General features: G+C 35.4%; 1 long non-coding RNA gene across 1 annotated transcript in view; it reads right to left on the bottom strand.

Moving 5' to 3' along the window:
* Nucleotides 1-18,614, bottom strand: part of LOC147917061 (uncharacterized) — a 75,066-nt gene that overhangs the window by 14,693 nt on the left and 41,759 nt on the right. The gene's annotated exons all lie outside the window — the stretch shown is intronic.

Raw genomic sequence — 18,614 nt, 5'->3', positions numbered from 1 at the left:
TGGAGGTGGTAGTAGACTGCCTTGACATGGAAATGAGATATGATGGAAGCAGGCTGGAATTCTGAGCTGAAACAGAGGACGGCTACCCCACAGAGTTATCCTGGACCTCCAGCAGACTTTATGTAAGCAAGAAATAAATATTTGATATGCTAAACCACTGGGACTTGGGGATTATTTACTACTGTAGCATAATTCAGATGAATCTAGTTGATACAATGGGGCGAAGGGATGATTAAATAAGATTATATATATTAAAAGCACTTACATTATCATTATCATTAGGTGGTACCTAATAACATGTTGCAAAATAATAATTAAGTACTTTGCACCTAGTTAGAGTTCAATAGGTGGTTGCCTTCACTATTATTGTTATTGTTTTTGCTTTAATTCCTGCTACTCCTCCTTCCATGCCATAGTCTGCTCTTGCCCCCCTCTGATTTCCATTGTCAGGGAATTTATTACTATTGCAGAAATGTCTCCATCTCTTAGGTACAGAATGTGTGTCCACTGGGGCACTTAAGTATGGCTTTGTCCCAATGTAGCCTGCCAAATGCCAGCTGGAATCATCATCTTCTATTTATGAGCCAGGGGAAGTCTTCTCTCTCTCTCCTTCCTAGCTATATGTCACCTGCTACTCCATCTGCCTCTGGGTGTTGCATGTTTGTTCCTCGCCTTGTGATAATGGGATGTTTCCTCCCTTACTTCTTGACAAAGAGTAACTGCCAAGTAGAATCCAGGTTGAAAAGTCTTCATTAGACACAAAAGAAGAATTCCATGCCATTTCTTGCAGGAGCCTAGGAGTTTTAATTTAACTATTTTATATCCACTGTCATATGGGGTACAGATGCTCACTATAAGGGAGATGGTGATGAAGCAAAAAAGAGGGAAGGAAAGAGGAATTAAAAGTGGAGAAGGAAAATTACATTTTGAATATTTATTTATTAGTCCCTTTCTTAGGCACTGTATATAAATTGTCTATTTCTGAATAGAGACTTTGAGGGGCAACTCTAGACAGTTCCCTAGAACAGTTGGTTAGGTCTCTAAGTATCACACAATTAAAGCAAAGAAATGGGAAAGAGCCATTTGTCAGTGGTGTCAAAAGTTACATGTACCACACAAGGATGTGGAGAAATTGGAAACCATGTGCATTGCTGGGGAAAATGTAAAATGGCACAGCCACTATAGAAAACAGTATGACAGTTCTCCCCCCAAATTAAGCATTTAATCACCATACGATCCAGCAATTCTACTTTTGGGTATATACCAAAAAAATTGAAAGCAGGGACTCGAACAGATACTTGTACACTAATATTTACAACAGCATTATTCACAATAGCTGAAAGGTGGAAACAACTCAAATACCCATTGACAGATGAATGGATAAACAAAATGTGATACATACATATTATTCAGCCCTAAAAATGAAGGAAATTCTGGTACATGCTACAACATGGATGAACCTTGAGGACATCATCCTAAGTAAAATAAACAAGGCAGTCACAAAGAGACAAATATTGTATGATTCTACTCCAGTGGGGTACCTAGAGTAGTCAAATTCATAGAGACCCTGGTGATTGCCAGGGGCTAGTGGGATGAGAGAATGGAGAGTTGTTTAATGGGTACAGAGTTTCAGTTTTGTAAAATGAACCAAGTTCTGGAGATGAATAGTGATGATGGTTGCATAACAATGTGAATGTACTTAATGCCACTGAACTGTACACTCAAAAATGGTTAAAATGGTAAATTTTATGTTATTTATATTTTTCCACAGTTTTTTTTTTAAAAAAAAAAAAAGAGAAGTTCAACAATGCCACAGACAATGCACATTGAAGTCAACAAGAAGATTCTGCCTGTGGGAGTCCTGTGCTCTTTCCTCTGATGTAAGGGGAACAGCAGTCACGAGGAATGGATGAAGATGTGGATGACTCCAGCCAAAGCAGAGCAGCCAGGCAATTCAGTTGCAAGTACTTTGACATTTAATTTAACTGCAATTTCCCAAGCATTTGATGCTTCCTTCAGGGAGAACAGACGGATTTCACTGCCTTGACTGTTCTGTCCAGTAGAGTTTGTGAGTTCTTTCCAGCTTCACTTCAGAAAGGAGATACAGATGGTAGCATTTCTTTTTTCCTTGTCTTCATCACCTTGCCAATAAATGCAGCTTCCTTTCCAAAGCATCCCTGTTGCACTTGCCATGCTTTTTCCGCTCCCCTCTTCTTCTACTAATTTTTCTGTTTGAGACGTATGGAGAGACATGTGTCAGTGCAGGCACTGTTTCCTCTGCCACTGCCAAAGTTAAGGGCAGCTCCGAAACTTCGGGAATTGATCTTAGACCTGTAAAACCGATTAAGAGGCTAGAAAGAAATCTGAAATGCTAAATAAGAATTGGTATATGGCCAAACTGTAGCCTGTTAAAGCCAGGGAATAACTCAGGCCATGTTGGCAGAGACACCACATGTTAATCTTTGTCACTCAGCATTAAAAATATCACAAGGCTATTTACTGCAGCACTGGCTGTATCTGGGGGGGCACAAGTTGTAACCAAAAAAGGTGTCAAGCAATGAGAGACCCATTAAATATATTATGGAACATCCCAAATGGGCTGCTGCTGAGAGTGCCCCTGTGTGAGTCAGGAAAATTGCACCCTCTGGTGGTGGATCAATTGCAAAAAGAAAGACACCCCGACTTCCCCACTTGGGTGAAACAATTGGACAAAGTGTCCCTTCTCGCCCGCTCTCACAGCCCCATGCTAGTGGTGCACAGGCTAGATTTCAGCCCCCAGGACACAATTTGCTCACAATGCATGGAGCCATTAAAAAAGAAAAAGCTCCGAGATACATTGTTAAGTAAAAATGAAAGGCTCAGAAGAGTGGCTTTTTATATATAAATATATACATGGGATATTTCTGAAAAAAATATACAAGAAATTAGGTGTCTTAACAGTAGTAACTCTGAGGTTTGGAGTTTCAGGTGACAGATAAGTGAGACTTTGTACATGGAATGGAATGCCAGATGTGCTGGCTGGGGCATTATTAGGCAGTTTTTCCTCCTCTTCCTCCTCCCCTCCCTCCTCATTCTCCCCTCCCCCCTCCTCCTTCTCTGCCTCCTTCTCCTCCTCCTCCTTCTCTTTGGTTACATGAGGCTGTATGTTTTGAATTGGAGAGCGTGGGATCTCTATTAGTGTAATTTTCCCCAGTTTCTGGGATAAGACTCAAACCAAGAGAAGTGTTAAAAACCCTCAAGAAGTAATCTGGATCTTTTTTGCTAAAGAGCACCACTGACAAGGAGTTTTCAGTTAAATTAACAAAAGCCTAGGGCTTGTTTTTGTTTATAGCCTTAAGAATTATCTACAAATATTTGACTGAGTTACTTGCCTTTGGCTCAAAACCAATATCTTCCTTTGGAAGGGGGCAGTAAGGAAGGTAGGGCAAAGTAGGTCAAGTCTTGGGTTCCCTGTTTAAGTTTTCCACTAACAGTTACTAGATATGTGTGCGTGTGTGTGTGTGTGTGTGCGTGTGTGTGTATCCTGTTGGTTTTGTTACTTTGGAGAATCCCGACTAATACACTATAGGCTAGTCTTCCTTCATTGATCCAAAGTTTTCCTTATTGTTCATGTTGGTTTATTTTTCCATATAAATTTATAATCAGCTTGTCTAGTGAAAGTAAAAAACTGGCATTTGTTAGTAGGATGCCACTAACTTTATAACACATTTTAAATTTATAAATTGTAAACTTAATTTAGGGAACATTGAAATCTTTATGATAGTATTGAGTCTTCCTACGATCGAGGCTTATTTGGTATCTTTCAGGGGTATTTTATATTTTTTTCACTCATCCAAACATTTCTTGTTAAGATTATTCCCGTACGTTGTCTTTTTTGATATCACCATAAATGCTATTTTTTGTCCATTTTATGTTCTATTTCTATTCTGTTTCTAATCGTTTGTGTACAGGAAAATTACTGATTTCTGAATAATCATTTTGTCCCCCACAACTTTTTAAAATTTCTCTTTTGCTTCTGGTAGTTTTCCAGTTGATTTGTTGGGTTTTCCAGATGTAGAATCCCATCATCTGCAAACACTGATAGTTTTGCCACCTGTTTCCCTGATTTTATACTATTAATTACTTAGCTTTTAAAAATGGCTTTTGTTTAGCCTAGTACAATATTGTATTAGCGGTGATAATGGGCACAATTGTCCTGTTTCTAACCTCAGTGGAAATACCTCTAGAATTTTCCCTCTGAGCAAAATGCTGGCTTTGGGGCTGAAATGGGTGATTATTATATGTTAAAGAAGAATTCATCTGGTTTTATTTGTACCAAATTTTTTTATTGCAAATGACTGCTGAATTCCTCAAATTACTTTTCAGTAGCTATGGAGTGGTGAGAGGATTTTCCTCCTTAGATCTAATGATAATTTATGTTAGTGAATCTTCTGATTGTAAGCCATCCCAGCATTCCTGAGAGGGGAGGTAATGACTTCATCGGGATGTATTCTTGTCTTAATTTTCTTTGTATGTGCAAAACCTAACATACTCGTAGAATAGTGAAGGCATGTATGTATACTTCAACAGATAATAACCATTAACCACTACTCAGGTCAAGAATCAGAACATTGCTAGCATTGCAGAAGCCTCCATATTTCCCTTCCTAATAGCAAACTCTCCCCTTTCCCCTTGGAGGTAACCACATTCCTTATTTTTCTGGCAATAATTTTCTTAATTTTCTTTATAGATCTAGTGAAATTTTCTCAATTTTACATGAGTAGAATCATAAGTATATATCATATTTTTCTTCTATTGCTAATCTTTATCTTGGTAAGACTGATCTATGTTATTGCATGTAGCTGTATTTCATTCATTTTCATTGCTGTATAATATGCCGCTCTATAAAGGTACCACAATTTATATATCCATTCCACTGCTGTTGAACATATGGATGGTTTCCAGATTTTGGTTATAAAAAATACTGCTGTGTCTATAAACTATCTCGTACATATATGGGTACATATCTGCTCCTTTTTCTAGGCTATACACCCAGGAACAGAAGTGCTGGCTCACAGGGTATACGTATCTGCAACTCTACTTCATAACGACAAATGGTTTTACTGTGGTTATATTAACACTCCCACCAAGCAGCGTATGATAGTGCCAATAGCTCCACATCTTTACCAACACTTTATATTGTCAAACTTTTTAATTTTAGCCAATCTGTTAAGTGGTAATGATATCTCACAGCGGCATTAATCGTGTTCCCCTACTACAAATAAGTCTGAGCACCTTTTTGCATGTTCATTAGCCATTTGGATTTCTTTTTTTTTGAAATTTCTATTCTCATTTTTTTGAAGTTTCTGCTTCCAATTTTATTTGTTTTCCTATCTTGTTCTCATTAATTAGTAGGAGTTCTTTATATATTCTGCATGTGAGTCCTTTGTTGGTCATATATGTTGGAAATATCTTCTCCTATTCTGTGGCTTATCTTTTCATTCACTTTGTGATATCTTTTGATGTATAGAACTTCACAATTTTAATATAGAGAATTTTTTTAATATTCTGCTTTATAATTAATGGGGTTTGTGTCCTCTTAAATGAAACTTTTCTGTACTTTATGATCATGAAGATACTCATCTACAGTCATGTGCTACATAATGACATTTTGGTCAGTGACAAACTGCATATATGATGGTGGTCCCATAAGATTAGTACCATATAGCCTAAGTGTGTAGTAGGCCATACCATCTAAGTTTGTGTAAGTATACTCTATGATGTTCTCACAATGACAAAATTGCCTAATGATGCATTTCTCAGAACGCATTGCTGTTGTTAAGTGACACATGATTGTCTTCTAGAAGATTTTCTTGTTTTGTCTGTCATAATAGATCTTACCCCATCTAAAAGTTTTTAAGAATCCAATTTCGTTTTTTTCATATGAATACTCAATTGTCACAGTACCTTTTACTAAAAGATTGTCCTTTCCCTACGGTTCCGCACTGCGTCCTTTGTCATATGTCAAGTGACAATATATATGAGCTCTTTACTCAATTCCCTTGGTTGATTTGTCTTTTCTACACTAATACCACACTGGCTTAATTGCTGTAGCTCTTTAGTAATTCTTAGGATCTCCTAGAGCAAGTTTACCACCTTATTCTTCTTTAAGAGTGTTTTGGGGGCCGGCTCTGTGGCTTAGCGGTTAAGTGCGCGTGCTCCGCTACTGGCGGCCCGGGTTTGGATCCAGGGCACGCACCAATGTACCACTTCTCCAGCCATGCTGTGGCCGCATCCCACATACAGCAACTAGAAGGATGTGCAACTATGACATACAACTATCTACTGGGGCTTTGGGGAAAAAAAGGAGGAGGATTGGCAATAGATGTTAGCTCAGAGCTGGTCTTCCTCAGCAAAAAAAGGAGGATTAGCATGGATGTTAGCTCAGGGCTGATCTTCCTTACAAAAAAAAAAGATAAAAATAAAAAATTAAAGAGTGTTTTGGTTATCGTGGCTCTTGTCTTAACATATAAATATTAGAATCAATTTATCAAATTCCTCAGAAAATATCTTTTGGGATTTTGATCTGAATTGCATTGAATTGATATATCTCTTTGTAGATAACTGACCTTTTAAAAATATTTAAATCTTTAGTTCATGAATATATGTGCCATATTTTATTTGTCTTTTTTAATGTCTCTCAATAAAGTTGTATACTTCTCCCCATAGAGGACCTGTATATATTTTATGTTTATTTCTAGATGTTATTGTAAACACTAGCTCTTTTTTTATCATATAGTATGTACTACCCATTTTAGAAGAAACTGTTTATAATCCTAATTAGCAGATGCCAATTTCTTTAGTTGTGGCAAAATACACACAACATAAAATTTACTATCTTAACCATTTTTAAGTGTATGGTTCAGTAGTGTTAAGTATATTTATGTTGTTGTGCAACAAATCTCCAGAACTTTTTCATCTTGCAAAACTGAAATTCTATACCCCTTAAACAATAACTCCCCATTTTTCCCACACCCCTAGCTTCTAGCAACTACCATTCTACCTTTTTGTAAATAATATCTTTTTTCTTACTTCACTTTTAAACTCTTTGTTGCTAATAGTACTGCTCCAGTCTCTTATTTCTTGCTGATCTTCTGTGTACTTATTCTCTCAATTATTGATAAAAGCATATTCAAACTCTGATTATTAATTGTGGATTTGTCTGTTTCTCCTTGCAGCCTGATCAGTTTCTGCTTCATATATTTTAAAGTGCTGTCATTAGGTCTATAAATGTTTACAATTGTTTTGTTCTCTTGATGACTTGATCCTTTGATTATTATGGCATAATTCTCTTTATCCTTGGTAACATTCTTTGCTTTGAAATCTACTTCGATATTAATACATCCACCCCAGCTTTCTTTTCATTAGTGAGAGAATGCTATGTCTTTTTTCACCCTTTTTCTTTTAACCTATTTATGTCTTCACATTTATAGCACCATCCTTGATAAAAACTCTCAGCAAACTAGACATAGAAGGGAACTTTCTCAACCTAATAAAGGTGTCTATGAAAAACCTGCAGCTATCCTCATACTTAATGATGCAAGACTGAATGCTTTCTCCCCAAAATCAGTAACAAGGCAAGGTGTCCACTTTAACACTTGTATTCAATATTATGCTGGGGATCCTAGTCAGTAAAGTAAAACAGTAAAAACAAATAAAAGGCATTCATGATTGGAAAGAAAAAAGTAAAATTGTCTTTATTGACAGATGACATGATTCTGTATGTAGAAAATCTGATGGAATATACAAAATGCTACAGGAACAAATAAGTGAGTTTAGCAAGCTTGCAGGATACCAGATCAATATACAAAAATTAATTCTATTTCCATATACTAGCAACAGACAATGAGAAATTGAAATTTATAACGTTACGCAAAATGTGAAATATTAGCTATGTGAGACCTATACACTGAAAACTACAAAACACTATGGAGAGAGACTAAAGAAGGCCTAAATAAATGGAAAGACTTGCCATGTTCATGGGTCAGAAGACTCATTATTGATAAGATGTCAATCCTCCCCATATTAATCTATAGGTTCAATGTAATCTCAGTTAAAATCCCAGCAGGTCTTTTTTGTAGAAAATGACAAATTTATTCTAAAATTCATATAGAAATACAAAGGTTCTTGAATAAATTAAATTACTTTGACAAAGAAAACAAAGTGGGCAAATTAACATTACCTGATTTCAAGATTTACTCTAAAGCTACAGTGATCAAGACAGTATGGTACTGGTGTAAAGATAGGCAAATAGATCAACAGAATAGAATAGAAAGTCCAGAAACAAGAGTCACAAGTATATAAACTACTGATTTTCAACAAAGGTGCATGGACAGTTCAGTGAATAAAGGATAGTTTTTTCAACACATGGTGCTAAAATTGGATGTCCATGGGAAGAAAGAAGAAGCAAGAGAAAGAGAAGAGGAGTAATAACTTTGTTCCATATCTTGCACCATATATAAAAATTAACTCTAAACGGATCATAAACCTAAATGTAAAACAGAAAACTAGACAACTTCTAAAAGAAAATATAGAAGCAAATCTTCATGACCTTGGATTAGACAAAGAGTTCTTAGATATGACATCAAAAGCACGATCTACAAAAGAAAAATTTAATAAATTGGACCTCATGAAAATTAAAAACTTCTGCTCTTTAAAAGACACTGTTAAGAGAATGAAAGAAAAGACCCAGACTGGGAATAAATTCTTACAAATCATATACCTGATAAAGAATTTATACACAAAGTATGTAAAGAACTCTAAACTAAACAAGAAAATAAGCAATCAAATTTTTTAAATCAGCAAAATATTTGAATAGACACTTCATCAAGATCTACAAATGGTAAATAAGCACATAAAAAGATGCTCAACGTCATTAGTCATTAGTGAAATGCAAATTAGAACAACAATAAAATACCACTATACACCTTTTGGAATGGCTAAAATTAAAAAGCCTAATTATATCAAGTGTTGGTGAAGATACAAAACAACACCATTGCTGGTAGGAATGTAAAATGGTACAACCACATTGGAAAATAGTTTGGCGGTTTCTTAAAAAGTTAAGCACACATCCACCAAATGATCTAGCCATTTTAGTCCTAGGTACTTCCCCAAAGAAATTAAAGTATAGTCCATACAAAGACTTGCACAAAAATGTCCATAGCAGCTTTAGTTGCAGTAGTCAAAAATTGGAAAAGACCCAAATATCTATCAACAGGTGAGTGGATAAATAATTATGATATGTCCATAAATAGAGTACTACTCAGCAATATACATAGAGCAATATGGATAAAACTCAGAATAATTATGCTGAATGAAAGAGGCAAGACAATAAAAAAAGGAGTACATGCTGCAGGATTCCATTTACGTATAATTCTAGAAAATACTTATCGATCCAAAGTGACAGAAATCCATCAGCAATTGCCTGGAGATGGGGAAACAAAGGGGCACAAGGAAAGTTTGGGGAGTGATAGATCTATTCATTATCTTGATTGTGGTCATGGTTGCATTGTTGTATATATATTGTTTTCATATCACTACATATATAAAATTTATCAAATTGCATGTTTTAAACATGTGAATATTATTATATATCAATTGTACTTTAAATACTAACCACAAACCAGCTTTTTTTCTGACAGGTCTTGGGATTGATAAGTTAGCAGTGGTCCAGTTGATGCAGGATGGCCTCAGATGAGTCAGCTCAGATCAGTCCCATGTGCTCTCTCATCCTCCAGCAGTCTAGACCAAGCTTATTCTCACGGCAGTCACAAGGGTCCAAGAGGAATAGGGGAGAAGTGCAATGACCCTTAAGGTCTAGGCTTGGAATTGCCCTATTACATTTGTAGGTCAAGACAAATCAAAAGGCCATCATAGATTCAAGGGATAAAAAACAGACTCTACGTCTTGATGGGAAACACTTCAAGGTCATATTTCAAAGGATGTGGATACAGGAAAGGGTGTAGAATCATGGTCATTTTTGCAATTAATTTACCACACCTATTAGGCAGCAGGCATTTCTATATACTAAGCATTACAAATATTACTTCGTTTGATCCTCATTACAACTGAAGTCAAGTAGGTAAAACTCTAATCTTGAAGATGAAGAAACTGAGGCCTAGAGAAGAAGTTAAATAACACGACCACAGTCTCGCAGCCAATCAGTTGCAGAAATGGGATTCAAGCTCTGCTCTGACTGACTGAAGAGCATCTGCTCTTAGTAGTTGTCTTCATCCCTTCTCTTTACTGCTGACATGTTCATTCCAAAAGCCATAACCCATCTGCCCAGGAGTCTAGGCCTCCATCTCAGTGCTACCTCAGAAAAGGCACCAGAAATTGCTTCACAGATGGCTTAGATAAGACGGAGGAGGAGGAGGGCTTTCTCTATTCTTAGTTTCTGTGAATCAAGTTTTATCCTGGGTACTGGATTTAAGTTTAAGGATGAAATCTCTGAAGCAGTCTGAATCTCAATCCTATATCAAATAAAACTTTGTTGTGTATCCAAACACTGCATACTAAACCCCAAAAGTCATTTCACAGTTCATGAGAAAGACTATCCCGTTTGAAAAATTTAAGACTATTTGATCTACTGGAGGTCAATCATTAACATTATCTACCTGTTTGTAGCTGTTTGTATAGGCAATTTCCAGATTGTTAATGAATTGTGTTCCTAAAGTTCACATGTAAGTCAATGATTTAGAAATCAGATTGCATTTTTTCATAGAAATAATACAGCAAATGCTTCCAGGGTAGACTAGTAAACCCCTTTTAACACTTAATGGCTGAAATATAGTGCAAAGAATAAGAGAGTACTTCCCTGCAGTTTTTTAAAAGATAAAGTGTTTCTGAATAAAATGTCTGACAAGTTCCAATTCAGTAGTCCATGAGTAGAATTTTCTTCCTATGTGCCCTCTGAAAATGGAACAGCAATATAAAGATTTATTTCCCAACAGATAGGAACTATGTCACTTGCTTTAGAAGACAGAATCAACTATAGTCACATTTGGTTTTAGATAATTATTTCATCTCACTACATACATAAAGAACATTCATACAACCTGTGCACTAAAAAAAAAAAAAAAATCACAGGGATATTTCCAAATGCAAAATGTAGTTCAGATTTCCTGCACTAAAACTGAAAATAAGAATGACTTCTAAATTTAAGTCCACTGCTCAAAATCCTCCAATGGCACCCCATCTCACTCATGGTAGAAGCCAATGTTATTAAATGGCCTCTTGGGCCCCACATGATCTGCTCTAGTCCCGTTATCTCTGTGGCTTTGTTACCTTTATCGTCCCCCACCTGTCTTGCTCTGTCCCAATGGACCCTGACCTCCTTCCTTTTCCTCAAGTAGGATAAGCTCCTGCCTCAGGACATTTGCTCTTGTTTCCTCTAACAAGAACACTCTTCCCCCAGATATCTACACGGCTCCCTCAACCTCTTCAAGTTTTTGCCCAAATGTCATTTTTCAGCTGGGGCTTTCACCGACCATCCCGTGTAATACAGCAACCACTATCCCTCCTTCTCGCCTCTTCCTTACTCTCATCCTTCTCCCTTACTTCGTTTTTCTCCATATAACTTTTCACTTTAAATACACTGTGCAATTTTCTGTTTGCTGTCTCACTACCATCGCCACTCACATGTCAACTCCGTGGCAGTGGTGATTTTATACCTTTTGTTCCTTTCTGCAAGACCCAACACCTCTGTTCCAGAACACTGCATAAACAATTTTTCTAAATTATTTCATGATCTATTTATTTATACACACATTTCTTTCACGTGTATATTTTTTATTTGACTATCTCCTTTAAGCCTGCTGCGTAAAGGGAATAAATCTCTTTGGGTAATAAATAAAGATAAATCTGCAAATAACTAAATAGATCTCTTTGGGTAATAAATAAAGATAAATCTGGAAATAACTAATGAGCCATCAGAATTACAGATAGAAAATTCACTGTTGCAATAGTTGGTGCAACAGCCTTTAAAATAATCCTTGGTCTTCAAATCATTCTTGAAAAATTCGTGTTTTCTATATTCCTATAGAGCTGCATAAATTTGGTTGAAGCTGTTCTCTAATCAATACTCATTTGGATTGTACAATTGTGTAATGTTTTAGCACCCTGTAGAATTATATCTTCTGTCAATAAACTATTCATTCATGAATAGCATGTATTGTATTATTTAAAACCTAAAATTACATCTGTTATCAAAAAGATCCAGTTCAATGATTTTTGCCATTTGATTTCATTGAATTAAAATTTTACTACTTCTTTAAATCTGCTTTTTATCCATTAATCTAAATAAAAACCAACCTCCATCATTGTCATGAATAAATCTACATCATTACTTCCAAGTATTTTTTAGTATAGCAACTCTGTCATTCCTTGGTGTGATTTCTGTAACACTGCTCTGCTCACATGTTGCTATCTTAACACTCATTTACTCTGATTTTCAATTCATTAGATCTGGTTGGGCAAATACTGTAGACTCCAATCAGGCTGCTATTGGTGCCAAATTGAGAAATGCTTTTGCAAGACTTATAAAATCAGAGGTGGGATATGAATTCAAATTTCTTTTAACTTAGCTTGGGTGCTGAAGAAAATATATTGTGTTCTCCCTATATTCTTACACCAATCATTCACATTTTATAGGTTTAGTATTTAACATCAGCCCTCCCCATCCCTGTCAAGTGTGCATCACTCAGAATACAACCATGAGTTGAACACATTCTGAAACATTCTCTTTTGCAAGGCTCTGATGAATTCTGAAAACTAGAACACAAATGTCATTTAAAATTCTTTTCAATTTAAATAAATCTGTATTGTAACTGACAGTCTATCTTTGATAACTATTTAGGGCATATATTAAAAACTTGTTGAAATGGTACTTCAGTAGCAATATCAAAAGTCTATGGAAATAGAAATCAAATTGAGTGCCTACCATGTATGCAGCCTCATATGTAATAAAAGTATGGACAAGACACAGACTCCACCTCAAGGAAATTATAAGCTACACATATATACAGAAGAGTATCCTACAAGACAAAATATGGTATGTCCCATTAAAATAATATTTTGTTGTTGTTGTTAATAAATATTGACAAATGATGAATAAATAAATGGATATTGTAAACTTCCCTATGAGCATCAAAACTTTCCAAAATGTTCAGCTCCTCTTAAAAATGTTCCCTGTATTCAGTTTGAAAAAATTTGGAACATATGTTCAACTACATGAAAATAATTTACTCCTCCTTATAAACAGCTAAGAAGAAAACATGTTCAGTTCATCATCTCAAAATATGGAAATTCTCTCTCCAATTTTCTTGCAATTATTTTCATTGCTATTCTTTGGTAACTTTAAGAACTCACAGAGTAGCAGTAAATTATACATATATATATATATACACACACACACACACACGTGTATATATATATACACACACACACATATGTATAGTCTTCTCATTTCTCTTCATAAGAAAAGTTAATCCCATCCTTTTCTGTCTAAAACAAGTTTTAGTTATCAAATAAAAGAGTCACCTAATAAAGAGGTTATAAATATGTTTGATAAATATTTCAGCATGGCTTACTGTCATCATAATTTCAAAAAGTATTACTTAAATCTCTACATTAAAACATAAAAGATTGAGGCAAAGCCTCAAGAATTTTAACTCAGATAATAAAATAGACAAAAAATGAGAAACTTCAGAAAGGAAATCAATAAAAATATCTAGGGCATAGAATGTAAATCTATTTTTAACTGAATATTTTCTATTAAAAAAGACAAAATTCCCAATTATTTTAGTGCAGAATTATAATGAAGTTAGAAATATTTAGATAATATTCATCTAATATTTGTCAATTTATAGGTTATTTTCAAGTATCAGAATAATATATTTGAAATCTACCTCTCAAAAAACCTCACATTTCTCTGGAGTTGCAGGTGTCTTCTGAAGATTTGCTTATTGTTTAAAGTTCCTTTGTCTACCAGCATGTAATATTTGACTAGGTATAAATTAAACTACATAGTCTGAGAATCTACATATATGAGGGATTTTACAAATAATTACTTGATTTCAAACACCACCATGGATAGAGTGGTGAATTTTGAGAAAAGTCAAAACCGTGGCATTTGATTGATTGATATCAGGATTCTATCATTGTCGACCTACCCCTCAGGGTTACAAACTAAAGGTAAGATTTCGTTTAAACCAAAAATTAGAGATCAATTATATCTGTCTTCAAATACTTGAAAAGCTGTCATGAGGAGGATGGGTTAGTGTCAACCTGTGGTTGCAGAGAGCTACACTTGGACTAGAGGGAGAAGGATGAGGCAGGCAGATTTCAGCTCAGAATAGGCAAAGGCTTGACTTAGAACCAACTGGAAATGGAGTATGCCATCTTACGATGTGGACATTCCTAGTCATTTGATGCATCTTACCGTTTATTGGGGCTGTTACAAAAGAATTTAGGCTAAAATTTTAGAAACCATTTATCTGGCACCACCATCCGCCTCTCAGAGCCCCTTCTACCTCATGAAACCCTGGTTTATGGCCAGCTCCATTCACCGCTCACCCAAATTTATATTTTACATTTGTTCAATGTGAATTGATATATTTACATTCATGCCACCACAGTGTATAAAGCAGCCCCTTGGTGACACCTAATTTCTAACCAATTTCCATGTATAAATAATTGCCCTTGGGGGTGATGTCTTTGAAGAACCAGCAACTGCTGGCAGCAATTACAGAGGCCTGTGTGGAGCAGAGATAATGAGATACAAGGCTAAAGGCAGATGAAGAAATAGAAATATACTATTATTCTGATAGCAAGTTCCAAGAACTTTTCCTTTTCCTTATTTCTCTTGATAAATTTGCAAAGCAATCTTTGACAGCACCAATATTCTGTCCTCCATCAATGCTCAAGGCAAAGTGTTGTTGAGGTCATCAACAGCCAAAGAAAGATTTTTGTGTAGTTGAGTGGCAGGATATTTTGACACAGCTGTTCCAATAGTGCCATATTGATTTATATGAGTCAGATGTAAAAACACTATTAAAAATTACAAATGATGTTTGCAATAATATCCCTATCCATTACCCTGAGAGAGGCTCACTTCACCCCTCAGCCTAACTTACTCCTAATCCCCACTCCATCCCTCATCCATCCCTGAGTGTCCAGTGCCTCACTCAGAGATGGAAAAACACATGGAGTCAGTTTCAGGGTTGAATGAAGAACAGGGATTGAATGAAGCTCAAGGAGAGAGTCAGGAATAGAGAGTGGATTGTGGCAGGGGTGGAGTGAGGAATAAGATAAGTCAGAATAGAGGGAAGATCTCTAATGTACTTGTTACTTTATAATTTGTAAAATCTTGAAAGTTTAAAGGTCCCTTTTCAACCTAAGTCTAAATCTACCCCCAACCCAACCACTGAGGGAAGCAGGGAAGCTTCCATAGGCTGAGATTTTTGCTGATGCCTCCATGAACTCTGTGGTCCCTTCCAGAAAGTGCACCACTAGGAGAGTGGCTGAGACATGGCATCCCATCGCTAGACTGACCAGGAGTGGTAAAAACTAGAGGAGAAGCAGCTCATCCATTCCTTTCCCTGAAAATGAATGAGTCTTAACCATTGTGCTATTGGATAGATTTGCTACTTAAATTGCCAATAATTATGAGTTCCAGGCTTTTGGGAAACCCCATTGTTACTTATTTGCTTTCACAAAATCACCTTTACTCCTCTTAAAAGAACTCTATTCTGTACAATATTAAAATGAATAAGAATTAAACGGAATTTGAGAGTCTTGAGAATTTTGCAACATGCTTTGAGATAGGCAGAGAGATTCCAAGTTGCTAGCTTGGAAATTCAGTTAGTGACAGTAGCTGAATCTGTAAGAATGCAGAGAAGTGTTATTCTTTGTCTTATTCACTGCTTAATTAATATAGGCTAGAGGGGAGAGGAATGAGCAGGAAATATGAAAGAATGGGAGTTGTCATAAGATTAGTCCAAGTCTAGAGTAGTCAATAGTCCAATGAACAATGTCCAAAGAAGTCTGGTCAATTTGAACCTACTTCCTGCAGATGTCGTGTTCCAAGGAGGTCTACCTTTGTGGGAGAACTGAAATGAAGGAACGCAAAGGACACGATACACCAATTTCAACTGGCTTCCATGAGTTTCATAATTATAAAGCATTCAATCTTGAAATCAAAGAGCAGATGGAATTTATGGAAATTCAGTTGACCTGACATAACATTCATTATTCTTGCAGATCCTAATAATTATTTTAAAAATGTGCATGTATTTTAGTTACATATTCATAAAGCTTATTGTTAGGGTAATTAAATATCTAATTCTTCTTAAGTACAATATCTGAGTCCAATAATCAAACTTTTGAGTTGTCTACACTTATGGGTTTTTAAAGGTACAAACAGACAGTCAAAAGCCTGTCCCTGGGGATTGTGAATGGTACTGTACCATTCTGAAGGAACCTGAAACAGCTAGACATATGAGAAACTATGTTCTTCTGAATATGCAGGCAGATTTGTATCCAGGTAAATGTAATATGCAACAATAATCTAAGTTTATTTCAGGGCTCACATATTTATTATATTATAATAAAGTACATATTAAATATATATCATTTTATGTATTATATGTATTTATGTATCTATATGTAATATAATATACTTTATATTATATGTAATATATGTTATATAACACATAATAAAATCACATTATAACACAAATTTACCATATAATGCTCTTCTACATGACTACAGCTTATGATTATTTATGTGTATTTTTCTATTTCTTTACTCCCACGGAGTTTTTCTCTTCTTGTTCCCAGTCATTTTTCTTTCTTCATAGATGTTTTCCTTCAGTGTGATAAACTTTCATTTTTGAGTCTTGATGTATTTGATCTCTCCTTTAATGTTTCATTAGCATTTATTTTACATATTCTCAGAAGTTCTCAGGGTTAAGCATTCTATAGCTCTTAAAACATTTGAATCTTTGATTACATAAGTAAATACTGAAAATACTGAAAATTCTTTTAGTAAAATATCTTCATAAACAAACTTAATTCTTATAAACATGCTTAAACATTGTATTAAGTTCAAAGTATATGACATCTGTTAAATTTTGAGCTTATTATTCAGAAATTTATACAATTCTTAAAGCAGTTGATACCTACTTCTCACCCTTTGATGTCAACATTTATAAGTTATTAGATATGGCTTTCATAAATTACTAAAGGCCCAATCTAGTAACACAATTTTATAAAAACCACAGAGGTAGAAACCAAAGACCAGCACAGTTAAATCTTGGAGAAACAGGTCTAAGGTTTTTGTTGCTGTTGTTTGTCTTCTGTTTTAATTAAAAGGTAATATCCACCTCCAGGAATAGAGGTCTGTCAAAGATAGAGTATCAGAGTCCCAGTGGGGAGCCAGAGTACTAAGCAGGGCAACTAAGGAAAGTACCAAGTTGTGTGGCCTCATCCAACTCCTCAAGCTCCTCCTAAGCACAAGAATAAACAATTCTGTGGCAGGACCACTGACCGGTAGGGTTGAGGTGTAAAATATGCTTCTTACCTTCATCAGAACTGGCTCAGAATCTGAGCCTCAAGGAAGAAGGTATCAGAAACGACAGTAGACAAGGGCTGGGGAAAGTAGACTGAAAGAAAGTAAAATAATCTTACCTAGAGAAAGATTTGGTGATAACCAATGCTAAAAATTTGCCTCTCAGAAATGAAGTGCTGACCTACTCATCCCTGAGGTCCTTGCAAAGTGTGACTATAAGACTTCTCTGACCCTTCTCTCCTTCCCTCCTGCACCCTTTCTATCACCTTCCCCGCTCCAGAGTTCTACAGAGAAGAATCAAGCTTTGGGCTGAAATATTGCCTTAGTACTTTTAATTCTAATGTTTTATGAGTATAGTGCATCCCACCGGTCTGAAATGAGATTTGTTTTCTACATTAGTTCATTTCATGGATGTGTTCATTTTTTAAAATTATGAATCAAATCCCTTGAAATACTAATGGTGTAAAACTTTATGTGTATTCATGGTGGTTATATTTAAGGGATTGTCAGATCCCAACCCCAATTATGTGTACTTACTGAAAACACATTCACAAATGAGTAGAACTCAAGATCATAAGTTCTATTAATTTTAATGCTCTCAAGATGAGTCAGAATTTTTAAGGAAAATGGCTCACTTGCTTGGATCCATAGCTCTGGAAGTTGTTTTAAATTAGTGAAATTGGTTGTCTTGAAATGTTTAAGTTGATGTAGAATTTTCCTCCCACTTCTGAGGATTCTTCCCAGTGATTAAAGAGGTTTTATATTTTAATACTAAATAAAAATTTTCCCTCAATAACTTATAATATTTTTAATACAATATGCATGCTTTGCCTAACATTAGTTAGTTCAAAATGATGTATAAATTATTATAGATGGAATTTTATTAGTGTTCTAATTTCTTTATGAGCTGCTGTGTTATTTCCCCCACTGCTTGAATCTAAAATATTATGTGACAATAAATATTTAAGAGGATAAATTCCCCAGCAATTTTGGTTAATAGAATTCA

Source organism: Ceratotherium simum, chromosome 5 (genome assembly GCF_057802395.1).
Source record: "Ceratotherium simum simum isolate JZ-2026a chromosome 5, ASM5780239v1, whole genome shotgun sequence".
Lineage (NCBI taxonomy): Eukaryota > Metazoa > Chordata > Mammalia > Perissodactyla > Rhinocerotidae > Ceratotherium > Ceratotherium simum.
This window is presented reverse-complemented; position numbering and strand designations above follow the sequence as displayed.